Source organism: Balaenoptera physalus, assembly GCF_965194825.1.
Source record: "Balaenoptera physalus genome assembly, chromosome: 16".
Lineage (NCBI taxonomy): Eukaryota > Metazoa > Chordata > Mammalia > Artiodactyla > Balaenopteridae > Balaenoptera > Balaenoptera physalus.
In genome coordinates, this window is record NC_138898.1 from 49,748,136 (window position 1) to 49,771,785 (window position 23,650).

Sequence of the window (23,650 nt, forward strand, 5' to 3'; positions counted from 1 at the left end):
CCGTGGACTTCGCGGTGTTCAGCAGCATCCCTGGCCTCTGCTCACTAGAAGCCACTGGCGCTTCCCCTCCCCCAGCTGTGACAACCAAATATGTCTCCAGACACTGCCAAACATCCTCGGGGTGCAAAATGGTTGAGAAATAAAAATAACTTTTAAAAACAAACACAAACAAATAAGAACAAAAACGCCGTTCTTAGAATTGCTGTAAGTCTCTCATATTTGCCGTTGGTTAAGTGACCTTTTTTCCACTTCTTGCACAGACCCTTTCAAAACCTGAGTCAAGCAGGGCCCCTGCACTGTTTTTCTGAGGTTCCTGCCCACATATGCAGGTAGGCTGAGTGCCCCGCTGTCCTCCTGTTCAGGGAAGAGACCCACTGGAGACCAAAACAACCAACCTGTAAAACTAACTACCTACCAACTACCTAACCTACTCCAGTCAGCATTCTTAGGTACGGACAGACAGCCAAAAACATCCAGATACTTGAGGGGGCATCCACAGCTCAAAAGAGAAGGATCACGTAGAATAAACAGAACAACTGACTCTGAGCAGAGATAATTTGGCAAATAGAAATGAACATTTAAAAACCCAATCAGAATCTTCAGAAAGCATTAAGAAGATATGATACCCCCCAGAGGACCTAAAGAGCCATTTTTCTAAAGAAGACATACATACAGATGGCCAACAGGCACATGAAAAGATGCTCAACACCACTAATCCTCAGGGAAATGCAAATCAAAACCACAAGGAGGTATCAATGAGATGAAACAATTCTGAAGCGAGTACTGAGATTTGCTTCAAAATAAAACCAAAGGTGGGAGGGTTGATGGTATCAGAGGTGCCATAACTGGGTGATGATGACCTGGACGCTGGGTCCATTGAGTTCTATCTGCTATATTTGTCTAAACTGTTGAAATGTTTCCATAATAAAAAGTTAAGGTCATTTCACGTTAACAATTCAGAACTGAGCTATGTAGTTATTGTTAAAAACAAATACATCAGAAGATTCTAGAAAAGCCTAACAGAACAGTAAAATTCAATGTGTGCTTTGATGAAGTTTTACTGACTTGCTTATATATATGAGCCATAAATGTGTTCATATCCATTTCTTAGAATTTCTCTTACATCAAAAAAAAAACATTATCAGAATAAAGATGTTCACTTTGGCATTACTTACAATTGTGAAAAAATTAAAAATAATCTAGGTGTCCAACCATAAAGGAAAGTTAGTAAGTTATAGTAGACTGACTTAATAACTAATATACAAACACAAAATGCTAAATATAAAAATCAGTCATCCTCACTGAAGATATTTAAGAAAAGATTTAACTGGAAGAAGTCCGTGGTGATTACACCAAAACAAAGATTATGTGAATATTTGGAAAAGACTATAAAGAAGAAATTAAAATTGTTGCATTAAGAAGAGTACATTGGGGCTTCCCTGGTGGCACAGTGGTTAAGAATCCGCCTGCCAATGCAGGGGACATGGGTTCGAGCCCTGGTCCGGGAAGATCCCACATGCCGCGGAGCAGCTAAGCCCGTGCACCACAACTACTGAGTCTGCGCTCTAGTGCCCGCGAGCCACAACTACTGAGCCCACGTGCCACAACTACTGAAGCCCACGCACCTAGAGCCCGTGCTCTGCAACAAGAGAAGCCACTGCAATGAGAAGCCCGTGCACCGCAATGAAGAGTAGCCCCCGCTCGCCGCAACTAAAGAAAGCCCGCGCGCAGCAACAAAGACCCAGTGCAGCCAAAAATAAATAAATAAAATAAATAAATTTTAAAAAAAAGAAGAGTACATTGGCTCAATGGTTTTTTTGTAATGTTGTTTAATCATTTTTAAAAGATGTACTCTGTCTTGAGTACAAGATTTTCCTCTAGTTTCTCAGTTTTTTTTAATGAAAAACAACAAAAAACTACAGTCACCTACGAGCACAGTAACTCTTTTCTAGACTGCTGGAACATGCCATTCAGTCCCGAGAATTTCCTCACTAAGTGCATTTCAATCACCCACACAGGACCCTCGAATCTAGGGCAGGCACCTGGGGTCAGCATGACCTGAAGGGTTGGGGAGACCAGACAAGATCTAGGAGAAAGACGTGGAAACTGCAGGTGTCACCTGGCCATCCAGTCTCATCTTGACAAGAGGCTGCTGTCCCCTGCCCCGACGAGGGGGCTGTCCCAGCAGGTGACCTGACTCGCTCAAACACTTGCAGTCCTGAGCTCGGGGAAATGCACCAGGGCTGGGAGCGAAGCCCACGTTCTGCTCCCCTGGAGAATTCTAAGAGAGGCTTGTGAGTGAAGATGTGCTCTTGACACAGAGGCCGACGGAGCCTGGGTGTAAACAACAAAACATCTATAAAAACACGGACAGAACAGGAGTCTGCAAAGCACCCCCTTTACACCAGGGATTCACTGGGAGCATCCTCTCGGCCGAGCGGCATCCCTCGCGGATGCTGGGATGGAGCGAGGCAGCTGCACCTGACCCCGTGGTTCCTGTTCCCGGAAAAGGCCACCCCTCCCCCTGCCTCCAGCTGAAGCTGCTTTTCAAGCTTCTAAACCATTTCTGTGATGGAAAAGATTAGAGTAGTAAGAGTCTCTATCTAATGCTGGGTGCTGAGCACTGGGTTTTACAAACACCTCTTTTCTATGCGCCTCTACCGCTGCTCCGCAGGACAGGTGCTAAAAGCCCTGCTCTCCAGATGGAAGAAAATGGAGCTCAGAACACTGACGAAACCGATGCCAAGGATGTGCTGGGCTGTTTCTCTGCAGCACTAGCCACTCTCCCCTTGGGTAAAACATGCTGTCCCTGGACGAGAGGGACCGTCCCCAGGAGCACCCGGGGCCCCAGGCAGCAGTGGGCGCAGATGTCCTGATGTTTATTACGCGGGGGTCTCCGTGAGTGCCAGGCCTTCCCTGTTTCTCACGGTGGCCCTGCGGTCAGAACAGGGCCTGACAAGGAGACACTCAGCAATACCTGCTGGCTGGATAAATAAAGCTCATCCCCAAAATGCCTTCCACAGCCCTTCTGCTAGGATTTGCTCTGTGACAGAAATGTCCTGGTCTCTGCTAATACGGCAGCCACTAGACACATGTGGCCGCTGAGCACTTGAAATGTGGCCTGTGGGGCTAAGGAAAAAACATTTGTTGTACTACCATCCTCATTTAATTTTATTTTTATATTGAAGTAACATTGGTTTATAACATTATATAAGTTTCACGTATACAACATTATATTTCCACTTCTATACACCCTACAGCATATTCACCACCACTATGGAAACCAGTGAGGAGATTCCTCAAAAAATTAAGAACAGAACTACTATATGATCCAGCCATCCCACTTCTGAGTATTTACCCAAAGAATACAAAAAGACTAACTGCACCCCCTGTTCACTGCAGTGTCATTTACAATAGCCAAGATATGGAAACAACCTGAGTGCCCATCATCAGATGACTGGATAAGGAAGATGTGGGGTGTGTGTGTATACACACACACACACACACACACACACACACACACACACACAATGGAATACTACTCAGCCATAAAGAAGGAAAGTGTTTTTATTTTATTTACTTTTCGTGAATTTAAACTTCCACAGCCAGATGCGGCTGGTGCCTGCCCCCGGGTCAGCCGGGTCTAACCTATCCTGTTCTAACGCAGTGCCATGCCTTCCCAACGATGCTGCAGACCTCTGCTCCCACATCACCCTGCACAAGTCTGCTCCCATGTGGACGCCACACTGGCACTGAACACACAGTGGGTGTGAAGGTTGGTACCTTCAAGGTGTTTAGTTAAGGAGCAAGAAGAGAAGCTAAAGGAAATAAGCATGACTCATGCTGAAGATGCAGTTTTTGGACAAAAGCTGGTAGAAAACAACAACATTATTCACTGACCACTTTCTCTTCATTGATATAAGTGAGTCTTGAGAACAAGTAGCCTCTCCCTTCCCACCCACCCCCAACTACCACAAGGAAGAGGCACAGAAGGTCAGAAAGAAAAGCAAAGAATAATTCTGTTACCAAATTTACCAGTTATCAAAAATTTGAGTCATGGTTACTCAGGTGCCAATTAAAAGCAGAAAAGATGAATCTATATCCATGTCATGTTTCCAGAAAATGTGCAAATGTACAAGCAGCATATATCAAATTAAAAGAGTTCAAGGTATGAGGTATTTTAAGGAGGAGGGCTGATTAATTCATCTGCAGCTCTATCCTGTTGGCAGGAAGACCATCAGGCAGATTTTATAAAAGTAAGTGGAACTCCTAGCCGGGTGGTGTCAGCTGCTACGACCCCAGTTTGGAGCCACAGTTCTCTCTTCCAGCCTGATGAGCCTGCCTCCAGGACGTCCCTTTAGGCCACTGGCCTCACGGACAACCAGACCAATGGTTGGCAGAACACATGTCCTCTTCCCTCAACGACCCTATCTACTAGTCGGGCTAGTCCTTGCTCTGGCGAAATCAGTCAACTTTGTGACAAAGGCAGAGGAGACGACCTCTTCTTCCTTGATGAGCCCCAGACACCCCCAAGTGCCCCAGACGCATAGCATTCCCACTGGAAAACAGCCAGAGGAAGCAAAGATACAGAGATCGTGTAGCTGATATTAATACCAACACACCACATGCCAGAGACTTACCCCTACGAAGTCAGAAACCATTTCATTACCTCCATCTCTGACAAAGAAAGCCTCCAATCTGCAAACATCATGTTACTATCTAACCACACACGGAAGAGGGGAACCTCCATTCAGTCCTTGCACTGGCCATGGGCACGCCGAGTGAGGAATAAACTACAGAGAAGGGCACGGTTCCGATATGGCACACACATCTTTGGAATACAGTAGGCACTCAATAAGAGTATGCTCTTTTATACACTCGGCGCTGCACCTTAAGTTGCAAGCGAGGTGGTCATGTTTGTCACAGGCACACTTTGTCTGTCTTCTGCCTCTATTCGTGGCACCAACACCAAAAGGTGAGGGGCAGCCTGAGAGCTGGCTTGATGGTCACCAGGCATGAGGTCCTCCAAGCAGTAGGGCCAAGGATGCAGGCAACAGGCAGGTACTGCCTCGCCCTGCACTCGTCCACGATGGTCACCACCAGCCACACAGGGCTATTTAAATCGAAACTTAGTGAAATTAAATGTCGAGCTCCTCACTCACACCAGCCACATCTGAAGTGCTCACTAGTCACAAGTTGCCGGCGGCTAACGTGCTGGACGGCGCAGACGCAATACACTCCCAACATCACAGAAAACTCTACTGGACGGTGCTAGTCTAGATGGTTTTAAACAATCATAAAACTGACTAAAAGTCACCCTGGTCCTCACTGTCAACGTGCACTGGCAGTTGTAAACACTATTAGTGACGAAAGACTCCTCCCTGCCCCCCGACGCCCCCGCACACGCCACTGTCCAAATAAATCTCCCTGGGGATAGGGGGTCACTCATCCACAAGCAGACGAAAATCTCAGCGCATCACCGCTCACATGAATGCTAAAAAGGGGGGGGGGATGGCTAATGTGTATTCTACCCCCTTTTTCTGTCCCTAACAGAACTACCCTAAAGAAAGTCTACAACTGATTCTACAAAAATCTGGAGAGAAAACTGGTAAAAGAAGTTATAAATACCGAATTGTGTATAACCCCTGAAAACGGCACATAACATATATACAAGGGGGTGGGGTGCAGAACACAGAGCAAACTACTTTTCTTCTATCAGATGGACCCATTCATAGGGGAGAGAAAAGGCAACTCAGATCTCAAGGGTCTCGCTACACGGTGGGATCCAGGTTCCAAAGACAGGCCTAAAATAGAACCCGACTTCTTTCCTCTGGACCAGGCTGGAACCCACGGGGCCAAGGAGAGCTGCTCAGCTCTCTATTATGATCCAGGCATTAAACATTGATGGGCTACGGGCCTTTTCCTAGCAGAATATTAAAAATGCACACACTGCTTCTAATTTCAACCCATGATGGTCTGTAATGCTTTCAGAGGGTTCTGCATTTTTGATTTCTTCTTCAGTCCTCCCCTCCTGGCCACTGGGGCTCCATCTCCCTCCCCCACCCCATCGTAGGTGAGCGGGGGGCCAGGACTTCCGAGCTCCCCAGCACAGGGCTCTGCAGGATCCAGCGCTGTTTCCCCAAGAAGGAAGTCTTTGCTCAGGGAATTTCTGTGAATGCATCGTACTTAGAAGTCCAAACACTAGGAAATAAAATGAGAGCAGAAAACAAAAATAGCATTCAGCTACCTATTGTAGGAAAGTAAACTGTTCCGGAAAAGGGTCCTTCCAGATGCTCAAAGGGTGACTGTTTACACACCGAGTGTATTTAAATGCATCTAAAAACTGTGATGCATTTCCCTGCCATTTCAGAAGAACACCCCAGAGTCACCTGCTCTCTTTCTTGGGGCCTTTTTGCACACGTGGCTTCTGCCCCCGGGATGCTCTTCTCATCCCACTTCACCTCATTCATGCTCCTCATTCTTTAGCTCAACTCTACTTCCTCAGGGAAGCTTTCATGACACCCCTGTTGAGTCCAGGACCCCAGATCCACACTCACATGACCCCTTGTATTTACACCTCATGGCATTTACCGCAGTTGACAATTATGTACTTATTTGTAGGACTATTTGGAGAACGCCTCCCTCGCCCCCACAAGTCTGAACCACCAGTGAGGAATGGCTCTGTTTTGTCCCAGTACCGTGCGTGGGACAGCAGGTAATCAATCAATAAATATTTGAAAGACGAACAAATCAACTACTGAATGAACAAATATCTTTTGAGAGTCAAGGAAATGTGTTCTTGTCCTGAGATGTAACTTCAGCTTTGAACACAGATGGCGGGGGAATGGGTTTTACTAACTCAGAGGGATAACCAGCCCCTGGCATGAGACTGCTCTTCTGGGAAATGGCCCTCTGCCTAAAGGTAGAAACGACTAACTGAACGACCTCAGAAGTAGGAGAAGAGGAGGTCAGGAAGACTTGCATAAAGATTAAGGGGGAATTAAGATTAAACAGCCTTCTGCAAACAAGTTTTCTCAAATTCTAGAAAACTGCCTTCTTCGTTGCTGTCAGAAGACTGTGAACCCATCATTCAAAACACTATATTTATTTACTACAAACATAATGAAACTCCTTTTTCTTCTCTATTTCACTGAGTCCGGCCTGGGTTGCCAGCATGGGGAAGTGCTTGCTTCCTGATCAGAAGCTCCTTCTGTAATAATCCACAGTCCTAAATTCTAAAGCAGTTCCGATTTGAGGCCTCACGTCCCCGGCCTGGCACCCCTCACCTCCTTCCCACCAGCACCACCACCCTCACATCCCACGTGCCCTGCTAGACACACTTTTCTTTGGCTGTTTCTCAAACCCACCCAGCACTGCCCCTCTCTGGGATCCACACTGGCTGTTCCCTCTACCTGGAATGCCTTTCCCAAGACACTGCTCCTCCCTCCCTCAGGCCTTGATGCAAACGGTTCCCTAAAAACACGGCCCACCAGGACCCCCCCACCCCGTCCTTCCCGGCCTTACTCTCCTCCATCACATTCGTCACCACCTGACACACCTGTCTATGTGTGTACTGTTTCCCAGAGCTACACACACACACCCCCAACACACCAAGCATGATACACACTCTGTGCATATCCTGTTTTGCTCACTGCCATATCGCAGTGTCTAGAAGCACCTGGCACAAAGCAGGTGCTGGATAAATATCTGTAGAAAAACTGAGAGTCAGCTTCTCATGAAATCTCTTTCACAACAACGTCTGCTCTACCCTGGTTTATGAGTAGTCCAAGCCACCGCCCCCTGCAAGGAAGGACAGGCTGGAGACAAGGCAAGACAAAATCACTAGGAAAAAGAACACCTTGATTTTAAAAAAAGAAGAAATAAGAAACAGGCAATTCACACACACACACAAAATACAGATAGCCAGTAAATGTATTTTTTTAATATTTGTTTATCCATTTATTTATTTGGCTGCATTGGGTCTTAGTTGAGGCACGCGGGCTCTTCGTTGCAGCACGCAGGCTTTTCTCTAGATATGGCACGCAGGCTTAGCTGCCCCGCGGCATGTGAGATCTTAGTTCCCCCACCAGGGATTGAACCCGCGTCCCCTGCACTGGAAGGTGGATTCTTAACCACTGGACCACCAGGGAAGTCCCTGGTAAATATTTTAAAAGAGTCAATCTCACATATAAGAAAAGATATGTAAGTTACACTTAGATCACTTATCACCTACAAAATTGACAAAGATTTTAAAAGCATACACAAATATTGGCAAGAACACCCTGCTGTTAGGAATGTAAATTATAAGCCTTCTGAGGGCCAACTGGTAATATCTAACAAAAATATATATGGAAATATAATAGAAATTCCACTTCTAGAACTTTACCCTATGGAAAGTACCAGAGGTGTATGCAGAAATATACGTACAGACACACACCATTGCACCCCCCGCCCCCCAAAAAAAGGAAACAACTAAATACCCAACTATAGATTTTTTTTTTAAGTTGTTATATTCACATCATGGACTACTCTGTGGCCATTTACAATCATGATAAAGAGGAATAGTTAAAATGGGGAAATGTTTATATAATAACTGAGTGTGCACAGAACACAAACTATGGCTACTCTGTTATCTTGATACAGATAAATATCATGTAATTTATACACGTAACTACGTGTCTCAGCCTGGGTCCCGGCCCCCTGCACGACGCTGACCCTGTGCTCGGGAGGTACAGACCCAGGTGGCAGAAGTGCAGCCCCAGAGAGAGGAGGTGAGACCCAGAAGCGCCCAGCAGGCTCCTGGTTACCAGGAGCCCCCAGAGGCCGCGGGGCTTTGCTGGGAGGAGGGGGCCCAGGGCGGCCTGAGCGGGGGAAGCGGCGGCTCCTCTGCCGGGCTCTGTTGCATCTCCTGCCCCCAGTGTCAGTGTCCCTGCCCCACACTCCGGGCGGCATCACCCGGCGCCCCCATCAGTCCTCAGTGACACGGTATCAAAGCACAAGCTCTTACGTAGCTTTGCGAAAAGCCAAGGCAAAGCGCTAGGTATGAACTACCCTGTTTCTCCGTTCTCTAAATTTGCTAAGTGAACTGGGTGAGTGCGGCCACCACAGGCGCCACGCGCCCTCGAGCCATGGTTACCCAGGCCGGAGGAGGCAGCCGCCTGTCCCCGATGGCCCCTCTGCCCCTGCACCGTCCCCTGTCACCCGAGGCCACGGACCCACAACAGGAGCCGCTGTCTCTCTCACACGCTCCTCCCGCGGACCCTTACCGCCCCCAGCTTCCAGCGTCTTCGCCCCGTCCCCCTTCCCCTCCTTCAGTGCCGCGAGGCGGGGACTGGCTCTGGCCCTCAGCTGCCCTCCATCTAGACCCCCTCCCTCCTTCCAGAAGCCTCTGTGGGGACCCGTTCTCAGGCCCTGTCACTTAGGGGTTTGAGAGACTCCGGCTTCAGCTCCGACACGTGCAGACCCTGGGCATCACTCCCATCCAAAGAGAGAAAGCAGAAGACACTGAAAACCAACCACTCTGGTTGAACCAAGGTCGCAGAGTGAACCACCACCCGCGACATGAGAGACGGGCGCCCGGAGACAGACACAGCGAGGCCTGCCTGCGGGAGCCGGAGCCGCGGGACCGGGGGCGCCGACGGGCTGCTGGGCACGGAGCGTGGGGCCCGGGGCGCGCTGGGGTCCTCACACTTCCATGCGACCGACCACCAGGAGCTGCGCCGCCGGCTTCCACGGGGAAGACCCCGCCCACAGCAAAGCCCCCTCCTCCTCCTCCTCCTCCCGGGGGAGCTGGCCCTGCAGAGCCTGACCTCAGCTCTGGAAAGGGAACTGCTCCCACTCCAGCCTCTCCAGGCTCCCCGTCTAAGTGCGGCGAAAAACAGAGCCACAGGGGTCAGGGCTTCTGGGAAACAGACAAGGAAGGAGGCGGGGAAGGGAGCCGGGGGTGGAGGGGGAAGCGGTGCCACAGCCCAAGACACAGGCTCGCTGAGGGCCTGACACTCACGGGGAGACGGCAGGACGCTCCTCCTCGCACTCACCCCTCACCGCCCGGCACGGGCTCCGGCAACCACGAGGGCTCACAGCGCCAAGGGCTGGAGACGGACCTTCTCCAAGGAGGAGAAGGGAGACAACGATGAAGACACCTCGGGGCCGGGGCCTCTGGCGCCTCCAGCTACAGCAACTGTTTCGCGGAGATGACTCCAGGCTCATGAACGTAAATCCTGACGTCCAAGGTCTCTCGACCTCAGCACCTATGCCTTCATCAACACGCCTGGCCTTCAACAAAAAATTACAAGGTGTGCAGGCCTGGGCTGCTCAAACCCTGCACACATCTGAGAAAGGCCCATTTTCATGACCGGCCTGGGGAGGCTCCAGGGAACTGAGCCCTTGGAACCTTCTGAACGATGAAGAGTTCTGCCAGCTTGAGGCCCTGTGTCACTCTGTCCAGACAGTTTACTTAACAAGGTGATTGTGGGGAACAGCTGGAGCTTCAGTAACTGAGGTCAGCCATGCAGGTACCTGTGCCCACGTGACCCACCTGCAGGACAAGGCCGGGCCACTCAGGACAGAGCAGAGTTCCCCGGTTGGCAGCATTTTGCACGTATGGTCACACATCGTCCCTGGGGAATGAAGCACCTGGGGGACACCTGGAGGCTTGCACCTGGTTTCCTGACTTTACTCTGTATCCTTTCACTGTAATAAACCATAACCACAAGTATAACGACTTCTGAGCCCTGGGGGTCCTCCTAGCAAATCACTGAGCCTGAGGGTGGTCCTGGAGACCCCAAGGCAGAAGTGAGACATGTCAGAAGTGGGATTCCCTAGAACAACTGACTCACAGAACCTCTGATGTCTGGTGGTTAATGAGTCATCACGGTACAGACGGCAGCTGTGCTGTGATCACTGCTGGGGGTGAGTTACCACTGGAATTTAGAAATGATGGATCTAACTCCCAAGGAATTGGCTCACTGGACATATAAACAATGCAAGATGATGAGAAACAGCCTACAGGAACAAGCCTTTGATTACTGTTAGCTGGGATAACTAAAATGAAAGTAACGGACAGTGCTGGCTCAGATCCCAGCCCTGCATCAAGCTTGGATTTCGGGCAGTCTGAGCTCTGGCCACTAGCCTCATGGTCACTACCAAATGGAAAAACTGTGCCGGAATAACAGATAGCACCTCTGTGACTTGCGGTCAGTCACCAAGAAGGTAGTCCAAGTGGCCAGGGGTCAGGGCAAAACCAAGAAAACTACTGAAACTGAAACCAAGGGGTGTACAGTGAAGGAGCTATCTCATCTTACAGGTCAATATTGCCAGATTCCTGAAGAATTTAGCTAAAATCAGTTGCCCCTTGGTTCTGAACACCGCAGAGCAGAGGTGCACGTCTGGGTCACTGCTGGGCCCACAGCTCACAACTGAACAGTCACTGATGCTCTGACATGACGAAAACACACAGCGGCCTGCTCCCAAGGGGACAGCCAGCCTGACAGACTGGACTTGGGCCACTGTAAAGTTTGCTGACAAGAAGAAGGAGAATTATCCTGCCCCTCCTTTAAATGCAGAATAGAACACCCCAGATGAAGTGGCTGATATACTGCATGCGAAGCCGTTCTGGACTGGCTCTATGATAACTGGGATGTACATCCACACGTGTGCCCTTTACTGAGGTTGTGAAAACTGCTGTGATGAAAAGGCCCCTTAACCTGGGGCCCATGTAACCTCACTGCTACAAAGTCGAGAACAGTTTGAGACACTGTATCAGATTTGCTGTCTCAGCTTCCTCTTAAGGGTCCTTAAGATGCTAAAAAGTATTAGAGCGATTCACAAGGTAACAGGGAAAGACTAAGGAGGTGGCCAAGAGACCCCTCCCAACAGCATGGAGTCTCTAAGTGGTTATTAAGAAATAGGTGAATAAGCTGGACATTGACGGCGTCGATGCAAAGGTCTCAATGTGACGTTACCGATGGCGGGTCAACAGACGGACGCCCCTGCTGGGCCTCCGACACTGACAGGACCCAAATAAATCTGCTCTGCTTCCTATAGCCTGGAGGAATTGTAAAAGCCAGAAGGCAAGGGTGGCGATGAGAAGGCTGACCCCCGATCACTGGGGTGATATTGTGACCGATTAGTCAGGAGGAGAGTTGATGGAGCCAGTCTCTCAGCCTGAGCCCCGGCTGAGGACCCAAGGCCACACGCACGTGGGTGGGTAAAGGGCCCGCGAGTGAAGAAGCTTTTCTGAGGCCCCCTGATATGGAGCCCAGTGCCCTGTGACTCCAGGACCCACTGGTGAGGCCCTGACTGGGAGGAGACGGGGGTGCAGTCTGGGTGAGAAGTAGAATGTCTCGACAGACTTCATGTGAACTGGCCGCACCCCCCTTACCTGAATGTACTGTGGAGGTGGATATTACGTCTGACTGGGGACACGTTGCCTACCTCGTATCATTAATGTGAAACAACACAGAATACCTGGTGGACAAAAAGAAATCACCGCCTTAATTAACGACACGTTAGAAGTACCAGCATGTTCTCTGTGTAACAGCTCCTGTGTGGCCTGAGAAAGACGCGGGTGGCTCATGGAGATGAACTGCAGGGGATCAAGGCTTGAATAAAGTAGTAACGCTTACAGCATCAGCAGTCTGACAGGATTCTGACAAAGAACAAGTGCAAACTACAGGAGACATTCAGTCGTTGATCTTGTAAATTGCATTTTTCTCAATACCTACCCCAAAAGAGTCAACTGTGCTTCGCCTTCACATGGAAAGAATCCCAATTCACATGTACTGTGTTGCCACCGTTATGTGAATTCACCAGCTACTGCTGTAATCTGGTTAGGAAGGGTCTGTACCGAATGCAGGTCCTGAGCGTGGTAACACTCCACGTTGATGATATAATATCAGAAATGGAAGCGCAAGCTAGGCCTGAATAAGGCAGTGGTGACACACGTGACTCACAGAGTCTGGCCGATAAACCCAGCAAGTGCTCAAGGGCCCAAAGGAACAGTCAAGTTCTTAGGAAGAACTTGGGCAGGAGCCGCCCGTGCTATTCCTCAGGCAACTAAAGTAAACGGCCGCCCTTGCCAACCCTGGGAAGCAAGCGGGAGGCACAGCACCTGGTCAGGGTGCTCAGGTTTGGGGGACATATAGCCCACACCTGGGGACACTGCTAGCTCCAAACCGTAAAACTACCGCAAAGACGGTCACGCTACAGCATGCAGTGTCCAACAGTGGGCAAAGACACGTCACATCAAACATAACACATAACACACAGACATCAGACATCCCACATATCACACACCACCCTCAGAGGAGGAGTCTGATCGAGGATTGAAATGGGCAACTGAAACATCTGTTATCTAACATAGGAGATAAACACGTCTCCACGAACGTGTGCTCAATCTCTCAGTGGACCAAATGCACTTCTTTTTAAAACTTTTTGTGACCACCCTAGAGCTTACAATATGCATTTTGTAGCTAATCTAAGTCCACCTTCGAATAACACTGCAGTGTTAACGCCTGGAGTGCAGGTCCCGTGTCAGGGCATCCCAATTCCTCCTGCCCATCCCTGGTGACACGGCTGCCCTGCAGCTCACCCACCCACATGCTAGCATCACCCGGGGCATCATTACTATTACAGATTTAAACACACAGCTAACTTTTGGATCAATTAAGAATAAAAAAAGTTAAACATTTATCTCGCCTTACTGTATTCCTTCTCTGATACTCTTCTTTATGGAGATCCAAGTTTCTGACCTGTATCATTTTCCTTCTGCCCTGAACAACTTCTTTCAACGTCTCCTGCAACACAGGTCTGCTGATGATGAACTGTCTCACTTTTTGTTTGTCTGAGAAAGTTCTTATTTCGCCTTTACTTTTGAAGGGTAACTTCACTGAATGTAGAATTCTAGATTGGTGGGATTCTCTTTCACCACTTGAAATATTTTTCTCTACTCTCTTCTTGCGTGCATGGTTTCTCACAAGAAGCCCCTCTAATTCCTATTCTTATTCCTCCCTAGGTAGTGATGTTTTGTTTCCATATTGAAAACCTTCCAGTAAAACACCTTCCTCCGAAAACAGACACCCTCTGATGGAGCCCATAAAATTCCCAGTGAGGTAAACCTTGAACAATATGTGCAATCCAAATTAATGGGGCTCAAGTAGATGACCTCTAGTCATAAAGGCATCTGTGAAAGGCCTCACGTGACTGTTGCATTGTAATGCTTAAAAGAATTCCACACCTTGCAAGCAAACCGGGCTGTAAATGAATTTGATTGCTGATAAGATGCCCCAAACTGACACACAGCTCAGTATGTCCAGCTGGTATCTGACCCAGAGATAACGAACTCCCATCCCCCTCAGGAGGCTCCTGTGGGATGGTGTGTGGCTCGGGACTCAGGATCACTTAACCACCAAGCACTTGCCAGACCGAAAAAAAAAAAATCACTGGGATAAAGAGTAGAGAATGCTTACTTCTTGCAGCTGGCTATTTGTCAACGTCACGGAAACAATGGTTAAAAACTATATGAGCCCAATAAATTATCGACACACATTCAAAACAGAAGCCTATCCATGGTGGTTTTAGGGACAAGGAACCAACTGGGAGACTTTTATAGTGTAGAAAACTGTCCTTGTGATCAACTCACTAATTCAGGGAACCATTTTAAGATGATGCTGCCAGGAATTCCCTGGCCGTCCCGTGGTTAGGACTCCGCGCTTTGGCACCACGCAGCCAAAAAAAAGATGATGTTGCCGAAGTTTAACCCACCATCCACTCTGAACGGGATTCACTCTATACTTTGAGCCCCTGCAGGACGGGCTCCCACTTGCTCCAGGTCGCCTTGTGAAAGGCCACTGTCTCTGCTGCAGAAAGTAGCTGCGTGGTTGGTCTGCTGTCTCCCCAAGCCTGAGGCCTTGGCCACATGGCCTGTCAGGAACCGACACAGCAGGAGGGGCGGCCTGTGTTCTAATCAGGACCCAGTTCCAGAGGCAGCGGTGCCGGGGGCTTCGTTATCCACCCCTTGGCAACGGGCCGTGCTCCGATAAATGAATGTCACAAGTAGGTGCTCAGGGGACTTCCCTGGTGGCGCAGTGGTTAAGAATCCGCCTGCCAGCTCTATTTGCAATAGCCAGGACGTGGAAGCAACCTAAATGTCCAGCATCAGATGAATGGATAAAGAAGATGTGGCACATATATACAATGGAGTATTACTCAGCCATAAAAAGAAACGAAATGGAGTTATTTGTAGTGAGGTGGATGGAGTTAGAGTCTGTCATACGGAGTGAAGTAAGTCAGAAAGAGAAAAACAAATACAGTATGCTAACACATATATATGGAATCTAAGGAAAAAAAAAAAAGGTCATGAAGAACCTAGTGGCAAGACGGGAATAAAGACACAGACCTACTAGAGAATGGACTTGAGGATATGGGGAGGGGGAAGGGTAAGATGTGACAAAGTGAGAGAGTGGCATGGACATATACACACTACCAAAAGTAAAATAGATAGCTAGTGGGAAGCAACCGCATAGCACAGGGAGATCAGCTCTGTGCTTTGTGACCACCTAGAGGGGTGGGATAGGGAGGGTGGGAGGGAGGGAGATGCAAGAGGAAAGAGATATGGGAGCATATGTATATGTATAACTGATTCACTTTGTTATAAAGCAGAAACTAACACACCATTGTAAAGCAATTATACTCCAATAAAGATGTTAAAAAAAAAAAAGCAGAAACTAACACACCATTGTAAAGCAATTATACTCCAATAAAGATGTTAAAAAAAAAAAAGAATCTGCCTGCCAATGCAGGGGATACGGGTTCAAGCCCTCGTCCGGGAAGATCCCACATGCCGCGGAGCAACTAAGCCTGTGCATCACAACTACTGAGCCTGCGCTCTAAAGCCTGCGAGCCACAACTACTGAGCCCACGAGCCACAACTACTGAAGCCTGCACGCCTAGAGCCCGTGCTCCACAACAAGAGAAGCCACCGCAATGAGAAGCCCACGCACTGCAACGAAGAGTAGCCCCCGCTCGCCGCAACTAGAGAAAGCCCGTGTGCAGCAACAAAGACCCAACACAGCCAAAAATAAAATATAAATTAAAAAAATTTTAAAAAGTGGACGCTCAATAGCAAATTAGTGATTTGTTAATCTGCATAAGAGGTTCTCACCAATGACATAAATGGCGTGCATGAAATGTGGAGTGGCTACAATATTTGAGGCAAACTCCCCAACCCTGCATAAATAGAGTGTAAGAATCTGCCTAGGTGTGTAGTTCTCCGTGCCTGGGAAAGGTGCCCCAGGTTCCTTCGCCCGTGAGCAATGCTACGTAGTCTGGTCCTGCACCAGGATCCTAATGCAGACCCAGGGACCCAGTGCAGACCCTACAGGTAACAGTTCCTGCCTCTAAGTCTAGAAGATGCAGCGACTGCTTGAGCAAGGGGGCTTCAGCAAGCTGACAGGACAGGGGGAGGAGCTGTTTCGTACCTGCTTGTTAACACATGTCTCTAATCAATCCTGTGGAGAATCTGGTTTGATGACTATTTCCATCTCATCTTGCAGAGAGGTTATGGGGGAAATAACTAACCCTCACCCACCTCAAACATTCTGGTAGTGATTATTACCCACCAAAAAGAATATGAGCGTTGCCATGGCCAGGTTGATTAGGTCGGTTCCCAGCAGCGGTTTATCCATCTTCCCTCCTGTCCATCAGACAGGTCAGTGTCACATATAAATCAGAGGGTAATTATTTTAAAATCTCATCTTTAATATCTGTTCTTCAAAAAACGGACCTCAAGTTCCAGACTCCCTAGAAAATTACAGACAGCAGAGGCCAATGACAATCACTACCACAGATGGGATGTGCGTCACATGGCTCCCAGAGTATCATCAGAGAGCAGAGAGCAAGGCGGGGATGAGTCACTGTCAGGCACTGTGTAACAGGACCTCGTTCCACACCGTGAACAAAGAGGCACCTGCCCAGCAGCACGAACCACAAGTATCATCGCCATAGCAACTGTTGTCAGGCCAACAGGCCTTTTCAGTTGCAATCAAAGAAAATGTAAATCAGGAAAGCTTTCAAAACTCAAAAGTGTGGCCTCAGGAAAACCAGGCTCACTCTTGGATTGACTTCAGGAGGACGTGGCTCATTGTGAGCTTAACTCTGACAGCAAATTTGACATTTCTTTAATATTCAAGTGACTTAAAGCCTGGGGTCTCGCCAGCATTTCCTTCCATTCCTCATGAGCCATCCTACAGATGGTAAAGCCTAACATGGAGAAAAGCGCTCTCCTAGAAAGTCAAGGGACAGGAGAGCAAGGAGAAGACCTGTGTCTGGAAGAGTTTACTGATTCTCAGTCCAAAGTACACTGAAAAGAAATGAAATCAATTCTCTATGGGGAGCCGGGGTGAGCAGGGGAGGGACGGGATGACGCAAGTGGGGAGGCTGGGGAGGTGACAAGGGGCAGGACAGAGGCAGGTCGAGACAGAAAATGAGCATGACACCGAAAAGGTAAAATGTTGTCTTCCTGGATGGTAAATGGTTCATCTCAACATCAAGCATTTAGACAATACTCATTTTAAATCCTGAAAGTTTCACACACGTTTCAGATCTCTTCTTTCACAACAGATCACAGTTACAATATGGCCTCACCTGTAATCAAGTTTCAAAATACAAATTCCTTGAAGTGTATTACCATGAGTGTGCAGAAAACGGCAAGCGAGTTATCAGAACTGCAGAGACACCACATCTCCAGCGAGAGGTGGTGAGAGGCAGGCAGCGGGTTAAACTAGGAAGACTCAGTTCCAAAGAAAAGAACAATTTCCAGGCAGTAAAACTGAATTACCACTGGGGGTGTTAACAGTCCACCCCGAACCTGGAAACCTTTTACAATCAGCTCTAGTTCCTCCCATCAGGTGACTGGGCTTGGGGTGCCTGCAGATGCCGGCCGAGGTGGGGCTCCCGGCCCTCCCAAGACGCCTCCGACCCGAGGCCGTCAGCGCCAGATTCCTCCCGCGCACAAGCAATCTCTCTCTACTGCCTCCTTTGCTGCCCTATCTTGGCGCCACAGACATATGGGTCTTGACTGCCTCTTGGTTTCAAATTCTTTTCTATGCCTTTCTTTTATATTTCCACCCATAAGGCTCTCCTGTCATCTCGAAAACCTCGGGAAAACCTGCATTTAGCACTTACTACCCAAGAGACCAGAGCATCAAGGATGCAGTGTTGTAGAATCAAGCCCCCCTCCGCCCTCTCACCACCCATGTTTTAGGAAGATCACACTTGTGTGTCCAGTACGGAGAGTAGAGGTGTAATTTTTAAAAAGAAGCAACTCTATTTCTCAAATCACTGCTTAAGACTTTGGTAGAGCAGATGCTCCTGAATTGTGCCTTTGTTTGTGGATGTATTTGGATAAGAGTTTAGCAAAGTCAAGGAAAGGGAGGAAAATAGGGTGTTTGGGGTCTCGTTCTCACCAGACTCAGCCCCCCAGTTCTCTGCCCTCCCCGCAGTAAGGCTGAAGCAGGTCTCCTTTGAGCTGTGGCGATGTGTGTCTGCGGAAGGTTCTGACATTTGGGGGAGTAAGACGTCTTCATTAAGCGGTGCTGGCTGAACACCTGGAGCACAGGGTGGACACTGGGGGCCACTGAGCCGGTCTCAGCCTCCCGCCCCCAGCGCCCTGTGTCCAGTATCCTGGATGATAGAAAACAGCTCCCCAGAGAAAAACAAAACAAGACAGTAAAATAAACCAGGAATGACTCTTCACTGAAATGTTCCCTGAGTCATCAGTGCTGCAGAGACAACACGGGTTCTTCAGCATCAGGTTCAAAAGTCAGGGCTCCGGGTCACAAAAAATGCAGCCCCTTCTCACCTCCTCAATGGAAAGAGCTCTGTGTGTTTTCTTTAGGGTGACAGAAACAGCACACTGAAGCTGCGAACATTTAAATGCACACAGGCTGTGAAGGGTTGTAAAGTTCTTGAATCCAGGCAGAGAAAACAAAAGCCCCGAAGAAGAAAATATTTACTCCCCCATAAAGTTCACGTGCAAGGGAAGTTTTTCAGTTGCACATTACTTATGATTGGGATTAACTACTTGGTCACCTGAATAAAAGAATGTATACGAAATGCCTGTTTCTGCTTTTTTGGAGAGGGGAGGGGCAGTTAGTAGGAATAAGAACAAGAGAAATATGCTGGGAAACAGGAGCTGGAGTTGAGTAAATGGCAGCTCCCGGCGCCTTCCGAGTCCTGCTCTTTCGGGGCCTGGGCCGGAATTCTTCAAAGGACCAGCAGGTCTCTGTCCAGGACACACGAGCATTGGGCACCAGGCTGGGATCCAAAGGTCTGTCCATCCCTGAGCCCTAAGTCACACAGCACAGAAGCCGAGAGCAGGTGGGACCAAAATGCCCTCCGAGGAGCCAGCAAAGGGGTACAGGACGTCGCTGCCCCCCGTGCTCTGAAGCTACACCCATCACCCTGGGGATCGGCACCCCCGTGCTGTGCTCTCTGCTCTTCAGCTGGACAGAACCTGCAGGTTGGGGTGGGCAGAGAGAAGTGAGGGATGAAACGTAACAGTCAGTTTTCCAATATCTTGGCTCCATCGTTGGTGGAGGAGTTGGCTTCTCGCAGGGGAGGCTGCGTGGGTTTCCGCTTGAACGGCGTGGCCGTGCCTTCCACGCGGCCAGGCTCCTCCTCTCCCTCTGCTGCCTCAGCACAACTTCTTTGGGCAATTAGGAATTAACTGGCATTTTTTTAAGCGAGGCATACTCCGAATAAACAAAATTTCTGTCTTTTTCCACTTTTTAACCTATCAAATTGGCAAAAATTCACATTGATGTGAAGAGCCCAATGCCCGGGAAGGGGCGCCTGCTACAGACATGACGGAGGAGGCTCTTGATAAAAGCATCACACCCTGAGTGTGTGTCCAGTGGCTGCAGGTCTGGGAACTATGCCAAGAATCAACCCGGGGTGCGGGGCGAGACTTAGGACACGATGCACCTCACCGCAGCACCGCCCCTAAGAGGAGAGGCTAGTACATGACTTAAATGTCCAACAAGTGTGAGTTAGTTAAATAGACTAGGATTCATCTCATGGCAGGATAGTAGGCACCCATTAAAACTGAGGTTGAAAAGATTATTTGAAGATGTGCAAAAATGTCCACGATATCATCAGTGGAAAAATTAGGTTATAAAACAGTACAGAGTGATCCCATTTTGCAAACTTGGGATCAAAATAGAGGGCGTGTGGGAAAGCGCTACACAGAAAACAGACTGAAAGTGTATTTTGGTGCTGTGGAGGGTAGAATTAAAAGGTGATTTAATTTTCTTCTTTGTAAAGACAAGATTAAGTATTATCACTGATTTTAAAAGAACCACGTTTGAATAAAATGCTTCTGCCACGCACTCAGCAAGGATGAAGCTTTCCTCTGTGATGTCTGGGCAGCCACCCCGCAAGCTTCCAGGTTATGATTCATTATGTGGTACCCGCACTCAGTAAGCATTCTGTTCATCTTTAAGTTCATGATGGGGAGACAGGATGGATTTTACCGACTGGAAGGTACATTTGGGATGGTGTGGCGGCAAGTCTTCAAGATTCTTCAGGACCTTGTGACCCTGTGTAGCCACACTGCACAGGGCTGGCCAGTGTACCCACAGGACACTGCACAGATGACAGCGTGTGATTTACAGGGAGGGCTCTGGGCAAAACCAGCTGTCATGTTGGGAGGACACCGGAGCAGCCCTGTGGCAAAGTCCCCGTGGCAAGAAACTGAAACCTCCTGCCAACAGCCAGCGCCAGCTCTGCAGCCCCGAGGGCCACGTAGGAGACAGGCCCTGCCAACATGGTGACTGTAACCTAACAGGACATCCCTCCCTGGCAGAACCACCCAGCTACACGGTCCAAATTCCTGACCCACAGAAACTGTGTGAAAAACGTTTACTATTGTGTTGAGCCGCTCAGTTTGGGGTAGTTGGCTACGCGGTGCTAGCTAACTAACACAGATGGTCTGACTTAAAGCACAATCCACATGACCCAGGCAGGCTTCACTTCTCAGGGGCGGGGGGCCCTCACCCGCGTGGCTGCAGGGAGGTCTCTGCACAGGCGGCGGCTCTGCAGGGAGCCCCCCAGGGAACAGGGGCGGGGACGCGTTTCTGTCACTGTGGTCCAGGGCTCCTCCGGTGACACCTGGGAGGCCAGCTAGCTTCCAGCAGTGCTTGCTGAACACTCTCAATGGGACAGCAGCGGAGGGGCACCAACCCCTCCAGAGGAGACAGCACCTGAGCTTATCAACAGACAGCGCTCTGAATCAACCTGGGGTCATAAGATCACACGTGCGGCCCCAAACTACAGGCCAGCCCACAGCACGGATGACCTTCTACAAAGAAACACTCGAAATTGTGCCCGCCACCCAAAAGTGTCTCTGATGAACTTTTAACTCATCTGGACTTTTTGATTTCTGCTCCTAGTTCTTCTACAATCAAAATTATTTTTAACTCTCAATGTTATGACCATATTTTAAGTGACATGGGTTAACTGCCCTCCCTATGTAACTGCTACAAGCAGTTTGTAATTTAAACAGCATTTTTTCCATTCCCCACCCTACCCCTTCCTTTTTTTCTTTTTTTTTGTCACAAACTTTTGGTAAGGTTCTCAGAGTTGTCAGTTACTTTAAACACTGCAATGTAAGCAAACACTGGAAATCAAGACAACTCAGGTTTCCAAGTCAATAAAATTATTATTGCTCAGAATAGTTCAATTGCAACAGTTTCCATGTATATTTATATCATCAAATCAGTAAATTGGAAAAAAAAAAAAAAAGAAAGTAGGAGAGAAGTACCTCTGATATAAATCTACATGGAAAAATAAATTGAGCAATGCAAATACAGGGGAAAATGTAAACTTGAGAAATTTAATTTGGTAACTTAAGAAGAGAAAAGAGGCATCTTCTCCCCTTTATTACCAATATTTTTGAAAAAGTGATTCTGAAATGGTTGGTATCAGAATAGAATATAACAAAATGTTTTAACTGTGAATTCTAAACAGAAAACTATCTCAATGTAGGGTTTTATTTCATTTTGGATACTTTGTTTTTTTGGAGAAAAAGGATCAGATAAATGTTGCCAGAACAGGTTAGCAGGACACTTGGCTGAAAAATACTCAAGCCCACTCAGCCATCAAAGACTCCTGTGCTTGCTTCCCCAGGCATAAGCTAGAAATGCCACTTCTCCTACCCTGCAGAAGTGAGGCTTTTAGTGTCAATTTAGACATGACCCAGGTTTTAAAGAGTTGAAGTTCTTCTGAAGACGATGAGTGACAGTATTTCAAAGAAACTGCACTCCCACCTTCCTCATCAACTGGCACGGACGTTATTCTGTAAAGGGCAAGAATCATAAACTTGACAAGAATAATTTTCATCACTCTAGACCTTTCCCTTTTTATTACATAAGAGTAGGACCATTTCAAGAGTTAAGTCCCTCCCACTGCCTTCCCCAATAAATGAGTAACAACCCCAAAATAAAATATGACTCATAGACATGTTCTACCATGTTCGCTTCGATTTGTAGCATTTTTCACACCAGAAAAGGTTTGACGTTTTATTAACCATAAGGTGCTTAGGTGAGTTCAAAAAAAAAAAAAAAAAAAAGTTGATCAATTGATCTCAAATGGTTTAAAACATCACGTAAAAACAAAAATCACACTAACATCCAAGAAAACCTCAGAATTTCAATTTAAGACTTGAATATCCTGGGCAGATTAATCAGCGTGGCTATCAATTAACACTCACAGATGATGACAACACCATGGAGACCAGGTGGCACTCCACCAACAAGCTACTCCCTAGGGACAAATGACATCTGGTCACTTGTACACTCTGTGGCAATTCATTCATCAGACAAGCAGTTACTGAGTGAGTAAGACAGGACCCAGCTGGACGACAGCAGATGCTCATCCCCTGGCTCAGAAGCAGGAGACGTCCGTCTACACCGAGGGAGCCTGATGATGGGTTGAGCAGGATCTGCCTGTCTTCCCATAACAGACATTTTCTGTACAATCGTAACCACACAGCCCCAAATCAGCCAACGTATCGATTAGCCAGAAGGAAACTGCCGGACCACAGGACTCATCATGACCACTTCCACTGATGACGCGATGCTGAATTACTAGGTTTAACCAACAAGTTCCCCCAGCTACCCAAAAATTTTTAAAGGCAGGGAAGACGATTCAAATAATATAAAAGAATAAAGAAACTTTAAAAGAATTCTTTTATCCTTAGAGGCTTTTTCTGAATGTAAAATTCTTTAAAATACAGAGTTACAATACTATTTTACAAACATTGCTATGAAATACCAATTTAGCAAGTATATTTTGGCACAAACACGGAAGCAAATCTTTTTTTCGCAGGTTAGTATTGATAAGCTTTTCTATGAGCGCCCAAATTCAAAGAACCAAAAATAATCACTGGATTATTTAGCTGTGGCATGTAAACCAAACTCACGTCCAAGTCTGAAGTCAGCTTGGTACTTTACAAAGGGATCAAAGTTGCAAAAGCCTCAACTGGCTAATAAGGTCTCTCTAAACAGGATGACGATTTTCTTTTTAATTTTGCTGATGTTAAAACAGTGGTACCTTGGCTTCTGCATTCTTAAAAGCCATTCTGCAAGGTGGT

At 47.9% G+C, this 23,650-nt stretch overlaps 1 protein-coding gene across 5 annotated transcripts in view; it reads right to left on the minus strand.

The window, feature by feature from the left end:
- Positions 1 to 23,650, minus strand: part of DTD1 (D-aminoacyl-tRNA deacylase 1) — a 111,488-nt gene that overhangs the window by 21,301 nt on the left and 66,537 nt on the right. The window lies entirely within an intron of this gene.